Here is a 14,701-nt window from a genome sequence, read left to right on the forward strand (position 1 = left end):
GTCGGGTGAAACAGCCACTCTGAGCGCCACGGCTAATACAGCCCGCTCCGGAGGCGGGTTACGCAATGTCACTGCATGCTCCGGGCAGGTTCTCAGAAACGGAATTCTGTGGAGCTGACAGCACGGGAAATTGTCAAGAAGACTCTCCCAGCAGGCTCCCTTTCTGGAAAGCAGGCTAAGAGTAAGATGAAAGGGGTGCCGGAGGGGGGACCAGAAATCCTGGCCACACTCGGTCCTCAGTGCCTGAACGTCTCACTTCGCTTATAAGTAGAGATTGTCATACATTTGCTGTGTGAAACCACAAAAGAAAAAAACCCACCAACACTCTTCTGCTTTGTAGGTGGAAGTTCCTACTTTGAAAAGCTCAGAGTATGAGCGCACAGCATTCTCATCCCGCGGACACCGTGGATCAGCCCACACCAAGCAGACCAAGCTCTTTCTGGGATTAGAGGCCACGAGCCCAACTTTCTGAGAGCGGTCAGTGTTCCTCCTCCCTGTCCCCAACACTGTCCTGTGACGGCCAGGAGAAAACAAGCCAGGGGACTGCCCTAAAGGACCTTGTCCCCGCTGCCCTCCCCACTCAGCGCCCCGCTTCTCCCTGCCCTGACCCCATGCCCACCTCCTGGTCTCTGCACCCAACACTCGATGGCCACATTTCCTGGGTGCTGACCGCACCTGGCTATGCTGAGCCCATAGCAATAGAATTATATTGTCTCTTAAGTCTCACCAACCCATCCTTCCACCTCCAACGAGCCGTCTCTCTGCTCCCTTCCTGTGATGACAGCACTCACTGGCTTGTGGGCTGCTTGTCCAGTGTGTAGTCCCCACACGTCTGAGCACCCGGAAGGAGCTGCCACGAAAATAGCGGGCTGACTTCTGGCTGAGACGATCCATATTTTAAATTGTTATCATTGTTGGAAGTTAACTTCCTGGACCAAGTAACTGATGTGTTGCTGACGGGAGCTGACAACAAGGAACGAACAACGACCCTACAGAACGGAGGGAGGTGGGGTCCACAGGCAGGCTGACGTGGAGGTGGGTGGAGAGGGTAGAGATGGGAGAAGGGGGAGTCATTTCGGAAAGGCTTCAGGAGGAAGGCAAGGTGAGAAGCCAGGCGGGCAGGTCGGTTTAGAGGCAGAGCTTGTGCCTGGCTGGGACACCATTAACATGCAAACCGGAAAAGAAAAAAGATGGAATTAGCAAGTTCCATTTAAGGAAAACAAGCAGACTCGTCTGAAAGAGCAGTGAGTCATAAAGGCTGAGGTTATGACAGTGGGGACTAGCGGAAGTTCTTTGATCCTATTCGTCTTACCGATAAGACAGAGTTAGAATAGCATAATATCATCCTGCAGTGCGTGGCTGGTGACACTTGTAGGGCAAAGGGCATCCAATGTTTTGGATTAAATGTTGGTGCGTCTTCGTCCCTGCTTCCTTCTGGCTCTGTCAGGTGCTGTGCTGGGTGCACAGGCAGCGTTGAGGAGGAAGAGGCAGCTGAGCCCTCGAGCCAACGTGGAGGTTCAGGTTTCTGGTGGGAATCCATGAATCCTAAACTCAATGCTTCCCGACATATACACATGGGGAAAAATTCCAGAGTGGAGGGGCTCAGTCCAAATGTCTCTTATCTACAACTCACTATTTTCTAAAACAAAAGTCACACATCCCTCATACTTGGGGAGAGAGGGAGAGATAGAGATTTGGCCAAAAAAACCAAACTGGTTTCTTCAATAAATAAACTGCAAAGGAGGAAAAAAGACAGAGTTGGAATCTGAAGATTAAGGGACTTAAAAGACACATCAATTCGCAATGTATGGGCCTTATTTGGATTCTAATTCAAAACAAATAATTTATAAGGAAATTTGAACACTGGTAACTAGATATGTGATATTAGGTAATTAATGTTACTATTTCAAGGGGCAATGATGCTAGAAATTCTGTTTAAAAAAGGCCTTATCTCTGAGATATATACTGAAATACTTACAGATAAAATACTTCTGAAATTGGCTTCAAAATAATTCAAGAAAGGAGAAGTGAATAGAGGTATAGGTAAAACAAGAATGGCAATGAACTGAAAATTGGGGAGTCTGAGTGATGGGTATATGGGGATTCATTGTTCTATACTGTTGACATTCAATTAAAATAACAGCTTTAGTCCTTACCGGTTTGGCTCAGTGGATAGAGCGTCGGCCTGCGGACTGAAGGGTCCCAGGTTCGATTCCGGTCAAGGGCATGTACCTTGGTTGCGGGCACATCCCCAGTAGGGGGTGTGCAGGAAGCGGCTGATCGATGTTTCTCTCTCATCAACGTTTCTAACTCTCTATCCCTCTCCCTTCCTCTCTGTAAAAAATCAGTAAAATATATTAAAAAAATAAAATAACAGCTTTATTAAGATACTAGAGGCCCGATGAACGAAAATTTGTGCAAAGGTAGGCCTTTCTTCCCCAGCTGCTGGCACCGGCTTCCCTCCGGCACCTGAGACCCGGGCTTCCCTCCTCCGGCCGCTGGCAGGCACCCGGGACCCAGGCTGACTTCCCCTGAGCCGCCTGCAGACACCTAGGATCCTGCTGGCTTCCCTCCGGCCCCGGCTTCATCAGGAAGGACATCTGGAATACGCCCAGTCTAATTACCATATTACCCTTTTATTATTATAGATAATTCACATATCACAAAATTCACCCTTTAAGAGAGTACAATTCAGTATTTTTTTTGTATATTCACAGAGTTGTACAAACCACCACCACTATCCAATTTCAGAACATCACCCCCAAAAGAAACCCCATACCCCTTAGCAGTCACTCCTCATTCTCCTCTCCCGAACCCCTGGCAACCACTGTTTCTATTATATTATTGACTTTTGTATATATTTGGAAAAAGTATAAAAGGATAGACCAATGTGCTCGAGACGACACGGTAAAGTGACAGAGATAAAATCTGAACCTAAGTCTCCCGGGAAAGAAAAAAGGGCCACTTCAACCCACGCAAGTTCTCATGGTCCCCATTACCTTAGCAAATTCCTGATACTGGCTCTTCCCAAAACTGAAGGGCTGACCCAAGTCCACCATACAGATCAGAATGCTCTAATTTGCATGCCTTTTCTTAGGAAAAACCACCTTGGCCAAAAAAACAAAACCAAGACACAAAATAATAGGATTTGGCCCTGAAATTAAACTAACCCCTGCACAGAAACTATGCTGTAGTTTGTGAACGAGAGGGGCTTGACTTCTCAACGTGGTATTTGGTCCCACTATGATTTTTCAGAATGAAAGGCCTTACACATTTTGCTGTAATCCACTCGTATTTGCTTTTTAAGGCAAGTGAGTCTGTCGTGTGTATAAACATTGCGAGAGCTGATCATTCTAGGAAATTGGCCGGCTCTCGCAATATCCTGCTGACACAAGGCTGAAACAGCTTGAGTTCAAGAGAACCAAGGTGAGCCTCCAGTGAGGTAATTATTTCCCCTCTTGACAAATTTGCCACTGAGAACAGGATTTGTGATTCATTTCTCTTTTCTGAACCTAGTGAGTCTGATCACTTCGATAGCCCTCAGTGACTGTGCAGGAAGATTGCTTTTCTTTACGGAACTTGCTTCTGAATGCTTCCCACTGCTCCCATGTGGACCTGCAGTGCAGCGGGACACCGGGCACTTGATACCTGCTTATTACTTTTTAAAATTTTTATTGATGTCAGAGAGGAGGGGAGGGAGAGATAGAAACATCGATGATGAGAATCATTGATCGGCTGCCTCCTGCATGCCTCCTACTGGGGAGCAAGCCCACAACCCGGGCATGTACTCTGACTGGAATCAAACCATGACCTCCTGGTTCAGAGGTCAACCACTGAGCCACACCAGCTGGGCTCGATACTGCTTATTAAAATACAGCGGACACCAGCTTTAAAGGCGTGGGAGGAAAAACCAGACTGCATGGCTTTGAAACCATCTGATTAGCTGGCAGATTTGAACCTTGTGAAGGTAAATAAAAAATGGTTCTTTTGGTCAAAGTAGAATTGCATAAGCTGCCAACAAATTCACCTACATCCCTTAGTGTAGGGATGAAATAGGGATGACTAAGACCCCATAGCTACCATAATTACTAGTGGTAACTCACTTTACTAGCCTGAATTTTGATCCCAAGGTTGAGAGGGAAAATCAGAGCAAGACTTGGAACAAAAAGCAAAGGGATTGCTGTTGGGTGTGCAGTGGTCATGGAACTGGAGGAAAGGCTGAACGTCAGCGGGAGAACAAGGAAAACCAGGACAGAAAGTGTTGCCAGGGGCAAGCAGTCCTGCGGGCTGAGGGAGGGGGAAGGGCAGCTTCGAGAGTGCGCAGGGGAAGGGGCTGCGGAGACAGGCACTGGCCAAGGAGCAAGAAGCAAAGGATAAGAGCTGCAGAAACAGGGCGAAAGCATGATGTACGAAAGCTACAGAAATCAAAATGTTTCCTAACAGCTCTGTTTCGGTTGTTCCAATCTACTTGGTCACTTCTTAAGTCTCTTGATCCTCAGTCCAATTTTGATTTCCTTATTGTGGTTCTTCAAACATACTCCTATCTTATTCATCTGATAATCAGTCTTTCCAAGTCTGACTGGTTTCTAGCTTCTACTGATTCTCATCACATTGCTGTTTCTCCAACTGTTCATGGATTGTGGCCCTGTGAGTCTTAGAGCTTTATTGGGAGGCTTGAGGCCTGGGGTTTTGATGCGTTCTTCCAGGGAATCTGTGCTGGCTTCTGTTGGGCACCTGAGGCCACTACCAACTAGGGTTGCCTTAAATTCCTGGCTTGCGTTTCTCCCAGCCACACAGGTCGTGTGAATTGTTCCAGACTTTTTGGACCAACAGCTTGTGGACAGGATTCTCTGAGAAGACCCTGCCCTGTGCCAACTCCACACCCCTCCCTGCAAACCTAGGCACGTACAGAGTCTCAGAGGGACCCTCCTCCCAGGCAGGGTTTTTGCCAAGTTCTCCCTTTCGCTGCCGGGGGCACCTTTTGGGTTCTGGGCTTTCTTTCTGGGTCTTCATCAGTTCCCACCCTGTGAAGACGCAGAGCTCAGAAATTAGGCTAGGAGGGCTTAACAAATGTCCTTGGTGTTAACTGACAGGGAGCTGTCCTGTTAACCTCCTGGCTTTGTGCATTCTGGTTGTTTTTGCCACAGGAATCCCTTGTTTTCTTGCTAGCTCAGCTATCTATTTATAGCTTAAAAATAAACTCTGTCCAGGTTTGTTCCAAAAAAGTTCTTAGAGCGCCTGGTCTGCCATATTTTCAGGGACAGACATCTCCCCTTCAAAGTACATGCCTTCCCTCTCCCCATCTGTTTATGTCATGACTAGAGCCTGGTGCATGAGATTCATGCACGGGTAGGGTCCCTAGGCCTGGCCGGCGATCAGGGACGATCAGGTTCCCCGCCTCCTCCTTCCCTCACCACCTGTGCCACCACTGCCACTGCACAGTTCCCCCTCCCCCCCCCGCCTCCTCCTTCCCTCACTTCCTCAGTGCCCCACCACAATCGCTGGTCTCCCACCATGTTCCACACTGCCCCCTGGTGGTCAGTGCATGTCATGGCAAGCGGTCAAACTCCCATTCTCCCGGTAGAATTCCCGAGGGAACACTTTACATAATAGCCTTTTATATATATACTAGTGGCCCAGTGCATGAAATTCGTGCATGGGGGGGGGGTGTCCCTCAGCCCAGCCTGTATCCTCTCCAATCTGGCACCCCTGCGGGATGGGGCCTAAACTGGCAGTAGGACAACTCCTTGCAATCCGGGACTGCTGGCTCCTAACCGCTCACCTGCCTGCCTGCTTGATCACCCCTAACAACTCTGCCTGCTGGCCTGCTTGCCCCAACTGCACCCCCCTGCCGGCCTGCTCACCCCCAACTGGTCCTCTCTGCCGGCCTGCTCGCCCCCGCCAGCCTGATCACCCCCAACTGCCCTCCCCTCCTGGCCTGATCACCCCTAACCACCTCTGCCCCGGCCCCACCACCATGGCTTTGTCCAGAAGGACATCTGGAAGGTCTCATGGTCTAATTAGCATATTACCCTTTTATTAACCTTTTGCACTCGGATGTTGAGTGTGACTCGACACGGTTAGCATCGGTAGCAGCTCTTTTTATACTCTTTGAATGTGTCAATAATTTGAAATATAAAAAAACCCAAATAAATAAGTTTGTATGAAAAGAAACTCCAGTTTTTTATTTTACTGCCGCGCTTTGTAAAATCTGGGGTATTTAAAAAATTAAATCCCGAGTAGAATAAAGGAATCGAGAAAAAAGCAAGCTAGTGCAAAGGGTTAATATAGATAGGATATGACATAATGCCATAACTATAACATATGTACCAGTATTACTCTATGAGAATACATATTGGATGCGATAGGAAGTCATCTAATACATTACATTGTATATGTTGTAAGTAGTAGGAAATACTGTATTCATAGCAATAATATACACCCTGTGACTTCCCTTCCTGATTTGGGAATGGCTCCCCAGTTCTTTGAATGTTTCCTGGCCCCTAATGTATTTTTTTTTTTTTTTGTCATTCAGTGAATGACAAAAAAATTTATTTACTGTTTATTGCACATGATTTGAGGTCTTTAATTTCTAACCACCAAAGATTCAAAGGACTATTTTTTCCATGAAGTTTAACATTAACATCAGTGAATTCATGTATTCATGTGTTTTTATTGTAAACATCTGAATTATTCATTGTCATAGATCCTGAACATGCACAGGCTGGCAGCAAGCCAGGAAGCCACTCTGCAAGCAAACAGATACTCTGCATAAGGAGAAAAGTCATAGCACAACATTTAATGTCCAACCTGAGTCACCTCAGAATGTTATATATATTGACTTCTTTTTTTTCTTTTTAATATATTTTATTGATTTTTTTACAGAGAGGGAGAGAGAGGGATAGAGAGTTAGAAACATCGATGAGAGAGAAACATCAATCAGCTGCCTCTTCCACACCCCCTACTGGGGATGTGCCCGCAACCAAGGTACATGCCCTTTACCGGAATCGAACCTGGGACCCTTGAGACGCTCTATCCACTGAGCCAAACCAGTTTCGGCTATATTGACTTCTTGATTCATACAGTATCGGGAACTCAACTGCTTGGTTGGTGATGGGGTTGACCTGGTTTCAGGAGGATTATTCCTGAAATAATTAAGGAAAGGGGGGCTCAATCTTTCTTCTTGGTTGCTTGCTCCTCCCCAGCACCTTCATCTTTCTTCTCGTCCTCAGCTTCTTGGGCATCTTCTCCTTTACCTTCACCTCCTTCGCATCCTCAAATTCTTCCTTGGCATCTTCTTCTTCTTTTTTTTTTTTTTCTTTTTAAATTTCTTTATTGATTAAGGTGTCACATATTTGTCCTCATCCCCCCATTCCCATCCACCCCCCCCCATGCATGCCCCAACTCCCTGTTGAACTTAACCGTTGGATAGGATCATATGCATGCATACAAGTCCTTTGGTTGAACTCTCCCCCTCCCCCCACCCTCCCCTATCCTCCCTCTGAGGCCCGATAGTCCGATCGATGCCTCCTTGCTTCTGGTTCTGTTCTTGTTCCTCAGTCTATGTTGTTCATCATTTCCCCTAGATGAGCAAGATCATATGTCACTAGATATATACTTATGAGAACTGAATGTGAGACGAGCAATAATAGTTATGCTGACAGGCAAATGAATCAGTCTGTAGTGAGTTTCTTTCTGGACCAACAGTTCTTTTGAGACCCAATTTCAATGTCCACCAGTTCCTTATGTGTACATGTCAGCACTGACCCCTCAGCTCTGGATGGTGGACAAATGGTGGTAATGGAGGTCCGACTCCCTCTGGTTTGGTCTCGGCCGGACCCAGGGGCACGGCTTCACCCGGACTAAGGGGCACGTGGCCTCACCCGGATCTAGGGACACATGGTCTCACCCGGACCCAGGGACGCTTGGCCTCTCCCAGACCCAGGGGCACGTGGCCTCACCCGGGCCTCGGTGCACGAGGCCTCACCCGGATCCAGGGACACATGGTCTCACCCGGACCTAGGGACGCTTGGCCTCTCCCAGACCCAGGGGCACGTGGCCTCACCCGGGCCTAGGTGCACGAGGCCTCACCCGGATCCAGGGACACATGGTCTCACCCGGACCCAGGGACACTTGGCCTCTCCCAGACCCAGGGGCACGTGGCCTCACCCGGGCCTAGGTGCATGAGGCCTCACCCGGATCTAGGGACACATGGTCTCGCCCGGACCCAGGGGTGCGTGGCCTCTCTCAGACCCAGGGGCACGTGGCCTCACCTGGACCTAGGTGCACGAGGGCTCACCCGGATCCAGGGACACATGGTCTCACCCAGACCCAGGTGCGCTTGGCCACCCCCAGACCCAGGGGCACGTGGCCTCACCCGGGCCTAGGTGCACGAGGCCTCCCCCGGATCCAGGGACACATGGTCTCACCCGGACCCAGGGACGCTTGTCCTCTCCCATACCCAGGGGCACGTGGCCTCACCCGGGCCTAGGTGCACGAGGCCTCACCCGGATCCAGGGACACATGGTCTCGCCCGGATCCAGGGGTGCGTGGCCTCTCTCAGACCCAGGGGCACGTGGCCTCACCTGGACCTAGGTGCACGAGGCCTCACCCGGATCCAGGGACACATGGTCTCACCCAGACCCAGGCGCGCTTGGCCTCCCCCAGACCCAGGGGCACGTGGCCTCACCCGGGCCTAGGTGCACGAGGCCTCCCCCGGATCCAGGGACACATGGTCTCACCCGGACCCAGGGACGCTTGTCCTCTCCCAGACCCAGGGGCACATGGCCTCACCCGGACCTAGGTGCACGAGGCCTCACCCGGATCCAGGGACACATGGTCTCACCCGGACCCAGGCGTGCTTGGCCTCCTCCAGACCCAGGGGCACGTGGCCTCACCCGGGCCTAGGTGCACGAGGCCTCACCCGGATCCAGGGACACATGGTCTCGCCCGGACCCAGGGACGCTTGTCCTCTCCCAGCCCCAGGGGCACGTGGCCTCACCCGGGCCTAGGTGCACGAGGCCTCACCCGGATCCAGGGACACATGGTCTCGCCCGGACCCAGGGGCGCATGGCCTCCCCCAGACCCAGGGGAACGTGGCCTCACCCGGGCCTAGGCGCACGAGGCCTCACCCGGATCCAGGGACACACGGTCTCACCCGGACCCAGGGACGCCTGGCCTCCCCCAGACCCAGGGGCACGTGGCCTCACCCGGGCCTAGGCGCACGAGGCCTCACCCGGATCCAGGGACACACGGTCTCACCCGGACCCAGGGACGCCTGGCCTCCCCCAGACCCAGGGGCACGTGGCCTCACCCGGGCCTAGGCGCACGAGGCCTCACCCGGATCCAGGGACACACGGTCTCACCCGGACCCAGGGACGCCTGGCCTTCCCCAGACCCAGGGGCACGTGGCCTCACCCGGGCCTAGGCGCACGAGGCCTCACCCGGATCCAGGGACACACGGTCTCACCCGGACCCAGGGACGCCTGGCCTCCCCCAGACCCAGGGGCACGCGGCCCCACCCGGGCCTAGGTGCACGAGGCCCCACCCGGATCCAGGGACACATGGTCTCGCCCGGACCTAGGGGTGCGTGGCCTCTCTCAGACCCAGGGGCACGTGGCCTCACCTGGACCTAGGTGCACGAAGCTACCCGGACCCAGGGGCGCGTTACCTCTCTCAGACCCCTGGTCGCGTGGTCTCACCCGGATCCAGGGGCGCACGGCCTCACCCGGACTCGGGACCCAGCCTTACCCGGATCCAGGGGCCCACGGCCTCACCCGGACCCAGGGTTCAGCGTCACCCGGACCCAGGGGGACATTACCTCTCTCAGACCCCTGGTCGCGTGGTCTCACCCGGATCTAGGGGCGCACGGCCTCACCCGGACTCGGGACCCAGCCTTACCCGGATCCAGGGGCCCACGGCCTCACCCGGACCCAGGGTTCAGATTCGCCCGGAGCCAGGGGCACATGGCCTCACCCGAACCCGGAATCCAGCTTCACCTGGACCCAGGGGCGCGTGGCCTCACCCAAACCCAGGGGCGTGAGGCCTCACCTAGACCCAGAGGCGTGTGACCACATCTGAGCCCAGAGGCTCGCAGGCTCGCCTGGACTCGGGTCTCAGCGGGGTTTCGTCTTCTTGATCCCAATTCCTGTTGGTCAATTCCCTCTCAGCAATTCCTTCGGTCATTTTCTCAGAGCTCCAGGGCGGCTGTCGCAGAACTCGTTGGGCGGCGGGCTCGGCAAGGCTCCGGTGTGCCCGGTGCACGGCGGTGGGCTGGTCCGGTGTCGCTGCGTCGGCCCTTGGGTCTGCAACGGTGGCCGGTCGCTGAGCGTGCGCACCTGGCCACTTCGGGGCATTGAGATTCTTGAAGGACTCGGAGGTCAGCAAACACGGAGTCTCCCACCCCATGTCTCCCAGGGGCTCGTCTGTCCGTGCTCGGCAGCGAGTGGAGCCGTCCCCTCAGCCGGAGACCGCCGGGGGAACTGCGCCGAGCACGTTCCAGGCCGCCATTGTGTCGCCTGAGCCATAGTTCTTAAAGTGTGGACTTTGGGTCACCGGCATCAGCATCATCCTGCGTACCCCTCTCTTTTATTCTAGTTGTAGAGCATCTGCTCAGCCAGCCCCCCGGTCTTTCTGGCTGGTGTCTGCTCTGCTCTCCCGTCGTAGTCTCAATATTGTTGTGGTAGGCAACGATCAGGCTGCCGCCCTATGTCTCCATCTTGGTCCTCCTTTGTACAGTTAAGTCTTGATTGTTGTTGGTGTCACTGGGAGGAATTGTCCTCCAGGCCAATTGGCCGTGAGGACCCTCTTTGTCTATATAGGAAGAGTTGCTGTGCAGGAGACATGTTTGTGGGCCGGGTCTTGATGCAGCAATGCCTTGGCGCTCACTGAGTCTGCCTCTAGAATGCCTCCCTTATGCAAGTGATTGAAATCTGGTGTCATCTCACACCAACCACTAGATGCCCTCGTTTCTGGGTCTCCAATGTAGTGTGGGTCAGCCACTACCTGAGGCACTCAGCAGGAAAAAGCTTCTGCTCAGCTTGGCTGGGGCGGAGCTACAGGGTGGAGCCTACAACCTTGGCTTCCTGTCAGCCCCGCCCTATGAGGCTCCTGCGTCTGTGTCCCTCTGTATTCCTTGCAAACACCTCTGAGAGAAACGCGCCCTGGAGTTTCGCCCACTGCCAAACAGTCCAGTCCCTCCCCTAATGAATCTGGACTCCCAGATTCTCGCCTGGAACTGGGTTTCAGTGTAGTTGGAACTGGGTCTCAGCGCAGTCTGGCGTCCCTGTCTCCTTCCCAGCAGGGCCACCCAGTGGCGTAGGCAAAAGTCCGTCCTCTGCGCACCTTCCAGTGCGCGCGTCTGGAGCCGCCGCTTCTCTGTGCCTCCGCCACCACAGCCCAAATTCATTCCCCCAGCGTGCGCCTGGCTTCCCAGGGTTTCGCCCGGAACTGGGGTTCAGTGCAGTCGGAACTGGGGTTCAGCACGGTCCTGAGCTTATGTCTCCTTCCCGCTAGGGCAGTTCAGTGGCGCAGGCAACAGTCCGTCCTTTGCGCCCCTTCCCGTGCGCGCCTCTGGAGCTCTGCCTTCCCCCGCTCCTCTGTGCCTGCGCCCCACAGCCCAGATTCATTCCCCCAGCCTGCGCCTGGCTTCCCAGGGTTTCGCCCGGAACTGGCGCTCAGTGCAGTCGGAGCCGGCGCTTAGCGCACTCCGGAGCCTTTATCTCCTTCCTGCCAGTGAACGCCGGCCAGGCCGTCAGCCGCCCCTTCCTCTCCGGCTCTATCCTCCCCGCAGGCGCGCGTGCTCGTGTCTCCGCCAGTTTCTCCATACCTCAGGCTTTTACGGCTCCCCCGATTGTCCCCGTGGCCTTCTCCTTCCCCCCAGCTGTGGGCATTTCAGTCCGCCAGCTCTCCTGTGGTTCTGGACGATGTCCGTTCTGACCTCTAGTTGTGCCTTTGAAATTGTTGTGCCCGGCTGCAGGTTAGGTGTTTAACCTATGCCGCCATCTTGGTTTCTCCCCCTTGGCATCTTCTTCCTCTTCGTCAGCCACTTCCTTCTCCTTCTCCTCCTCTTCAGATTCTCCTTCAGAGGGGGGTTCATCCTTAACTTCCTCGGCTTTTGCAGCCTCAATGGTCTCCTCCACCTCGATCTGCTCCTCTTGGATGTGGCTGGTGTATTAAGAAGGGAAGGAGCGAGCGGACAAGTAGGAGCTAGTCTGTAACCACCGTAGGCAGATCGACCAAAGATCTGGGAACTCTGGGAGTAGCCGCTGGCTATGCTTCCCACGCTGGTGAAACTGAGCTGGGTCTCCTCACCTTCCAAGAGTTTCCTGTAAGCTGCAATGTCAATGTCCAAAACTATCTTCACATTGAGGAGGTCCTGGTATTCTTTTAAATATCATGCCATTTCACTCTTTGTAGTTCTCAACTCATTTTCTAATTTGTTGTGTCCTGCATAGCACTAACGTGGGAGTTCTGCTTATCCTCCAGCTCTCGCAGCTGCTTTCCCAGAGCTTCGTTCATGCCCAGCATGCTTTGATCTCCAGGGTCTTGGCCTTGAGCAGGCGGCGGCTTTCAGACACCTCGTCCTTGGCGGTGCGCACCCCATAGGTGTTCTTGGCAGTACTCTCGGTCAGCATGGTGAAGCAGCTCTTGTACCATTCTTCTGCATTCTGCATGTTCTTGGCAGCCAGCTTCTCGTACTGGGCGCGGATGTCCTTGAGCGCGGCAGAGAGGTAGGACTTGGAGAACATGTCCATCTCCACAGAGATCTGAGCATACTGGATCTGTGCCTGCAGCTCGTCGATCTCCTCTTCATGCACCTTCTTCAGAAAGGCAATTTAGTCCATCAGGCTGTCGATGCGCTTTTCCAGCTCAGCTCCAGCGAGAGCCGCCTCATCTGCACCTTTGTGTGCCTCTATCAGCCAGCCCTCTGCGTCATCATGGTTTAGCACCTCTACCTGGTAGCATGCCTGCAGGTTGCTCCCAGTCCCTTCCAAGCCCTGGTGCCTGCTAACTGCCCACTGCCCTCTCATCGCCACGGATGGGGCTCAGTGGGATCCCATTTTCATTAAAATGTTCAACCCTGGCCTGCTCCACCCGTGTCCGCAGGCAGCCCGGGGGCAGTCAGGGATCCCAGACACTGGCCATCGCCCCCTGCCCGGTTACTGATCGCAGCCTGGACCTCGCAAGCGGTGTCAGGCGCAGCCCAACAGGCCTGCCTGACCCTGATGGCGGCCTGGACCCCGCGGGTGGCGTCAGGCACTGCCCGCCCAGCCTGCCCGGTCCCCAGTGGTGGCCTGGACCCCACGGGCAGCATCAGGCACAGCCCACCCAGCCTGCCCGGTCCCTGATGGCGGCCTGGACCCCACAGGCAGTGTCAGGCGCAGCCCGCCCAGACTCCGATGGCGACCTGGACCCCACAGGCGGCGTCAGGCGCTGCCCGCACCTCCTGCATATGCAAATTTACCCGCCATCTTTGTCGGCTTAATTTGCGTATCACTCCTGATTGGCTGTGGGCGTAGCGGAGGTACAGTCAATTAGCATTTTCCTTTTATTAGTGTAGATATAACTAGAGGCCTGGTGCACAAAAATTCATGCACTGGGGGGGAGGGTCACCTCAGCCCGGCCTACACCCTCTCATAGTCCAAGACCCCTTGGGGGATGTCCGCCTGCCGGCTTAGGCCCATTTCCTGTGAGAGGGATGTCTGACTGCCTAAGCCAGCCGACATCCTTCTCGCAGTCCAGGAGACCTCACTCCTTACCGCCCACCTACTCGCTGCTCCTTAGTGCTGCCTCAGAGGCAGGAGAGGCTCCTGCCACCACTGCTGGGGTCGCCCGGCTTCTGACTGAGCAGTGCTCCCCCTGTGGGAGTGCACTGACCACCAGGGGCAGCTCCTGCATTGAGCATCTGCCCCCTGGTGGTCAGTGTGTGTCACAGCAACTGGTCATTCTGCCGTTTGGTCAATTTGCATATTACCCTTTTATTATATAGAACTAGAGGCCCAATGTATGAAGATTCGTGCAAGAATAGGCCTTCCTTCCCCTGGCTGCCAGCACCTGGGACCTGGGCCTTCGCTCTGACCAACCACCTTCCGCCTTCACGCGCTGCCCAGAGGCCGGGAGTGGCCGGTTCGGGGCAGAACGCCTGTGTCGTTGCCATGCTGCCGCCATCTTTGTCACATCAATTTGCATATTCCCTCATTGGCTGTGGGCGCCATCTTTATCGTGAAGTGACGGTCAATTTGCATATTCCATCTTTATTAGATAGGCTAATAGAAGATGTGTTTATAAAAGAAGCTTCCCTGACTCAAGTGCATGTTGGGGATGGTTCTGATGAAGCTCTTTCATCACAGAAAAGGAAGCTGAGGCCTCAAAGAGGAAAGGCTGCCTTCCTATCTATCTCCCCTCCCTCCCCAGGCTACCCTCCTACCTAGCACGTCACCCCCCCACAACAAGGGAAACCAATGCTTAAGGCAAAAGGCAGGTTTTACTGAATGACCTAAATAAGTGGAATTATACCCAAGTTTTTAAATTCGTAGAGTATAAGAGCAAAGATACACAGCTAAAGGTGATTAAACTACAAAAACCTGACTTCCAGAACAAAGCACTAAAGAAAGTGTGAAAAGTAACAGTTCAAAGCCATAATTACAAAAACATTTAAAACAAGCAAGCTCCAAAAAAATGAATTAGCTTTAAATTATCA

The 14,701-nt window shown here is 53.5% G+C and overlaps 1 pseudogene; it reads right to left on the reverse strand.

Moving 5' to 3' along the window:
- Positions 1–6,953: 6,953 nt before the first annotated feature.
- On the reverse strand, positions 6,954–12,995 carry LOC129150846 (neurofilament light polypeptide-like; annotated as a pseudogene).
- Positions 12,996–14,701: the final 1,706 nt, after the last annotated feature.

This window comes from Eptesicus fuscus, chromosome 12 (assembly GCF_027574615.1).
Source record: "Eptesicus fuscus isolate TK198812 chromosome 12, DD_ASM_mEF_20220401, whole genome shotgun sequence".
NCBI lineage: Eukaryota > Metazoa > Chordata > Mammalia > Chiroptera > Vespertilionidae > Eptesicus > Eptesicus fuscus.